Source organism: Dasypus novemcinctus, unplaced genomic scaffold (assembly GCF_030445035.2).
Source record: "Dasypus novemcinctus isolate mDasNov1 unplaced genomic scaffold, mDasNov1.1.hap2 scaffold_595, whole genome shotgun sequence".
Taxonomy (NCBI): domain Eukaryota; kingdom Metazoa; phylum Chordata; class Mammalia; order Cingulata; family Dasypodidae; genus Dasypus; species Dasypus novemcinctus.
Window position 1 is genome coordinate 6,811 of NW_026688559.1, and position 1,474 is coordinate 8,284.

Sequence of the window (1,474 nt, forward strand, 5' to 3'; positions counted from 1 at the left end):
TCCAAAGTAGGACCAACTGACATGGCACTGAACTCCATCTGCCATGACCATAGAACCTGTGGGTCTCTGTAGCCCTCAGAAAAACCAATACCTAGGGTTGTATCTACTGTATCTGTCTCTGGGACTCTCCTCAGGTGTGCATAAGGGTAACCCCTCTGATAACCTCCTGGCTCTTTTTTGGAGACTCATAGCCATGTAAACTCATTTGTCCTTTCCATTTCCCCCTTTTATTCAGGTCGAAAAGCATTTTTAACTCCTGGTGCTATACGTAGACTGAGATATTCTGCTGGTCCAAGTTGACCCTTTTATTCAAGGTCATTTTCTAGTTACATCATCAGCTGGTACTTGGTAGTAATCCCTTGGCACCAGGGAGGCTCATCCCTGGGAGTCATGTCCCACGCTGGGGGGAAGGCAACACATTTACATGCTGAGTTTGGCTTCGAGACTGGCCACATTTGAGCAACATGGAGGCTCTCAGGAGGTAACTCTTAGGCACCCTGCAGCTCTAGGCCTTGTTCTTACTTCAGGTGCACAGGTTTACAAGCATAGTCATTAGTATCAAGGGCTCATTGTTGGACCTTCCTTCTTTTTTGGTCTTTGCCATTGCACTTGGGGGATTGTTGTTGTTCCTTTAGGGACTGTGATAGAGCTCCCCTGGCTAGGAACTTGGCACTCCCTCAGTTGTTTTTAATTGTAACCACTATGAAAATATCCAAATATTTTTATGTACCGTGGATATATGCCCTGGACAACTCCCTGCCAACCATGTGTCCTCTGTCAATAACATCCCACACCATTATTCCTCCCCTGCCATTGTTGAACCTCTCTGTGATCCAAAACTTCTTCAAAAATGAAGCCCAATATATTGCCAGGTTCCATTAATAGTAAAATGGAATATAGTGATGAGTTTAAAGGTTAGCTATAGAATACTTAGAAAAATTAAGGTAAAAATAAATTGGGGTATCAAAAAATTTAAAAATGCAAAAGCTTTGTTTTTGATGTTTTGCCTTCCATCACTGCAGTAAGTGTTGCCCTGTATGCAAATTGGCAAGGTAACTTCTTCCATCTTTTCCTGTGTCTACGTCCTTTCTTTTCCTTTTTTCCCCCTAATTATTAAGCTTATCTTCACAAAAGTTTTAGATCACAGTAATTTATATATACAATATACAGTACTCCCACATATCCAACATAAAGCCCTTTCCCTTCCACAGCAATAATCTTTTTACATATTCATACTATATTTACTGAAGCTGATGTACAGATATTGAGACAATAGCTTTCAAACAGGATAACATTTGGGTTTACATTGTGGCTTCTATTTTAGACTATACAATTTTCTAAATTTTTAGTTATGTTTTACATTATGATTTACATTTTAGTCTATCAGCCCCTATATATTTTTGGTATAATTTAACATGTCTTATATCTATCCTTGCGTAATCTTGTGGAACACTTCTATGCCCACACAGTTACA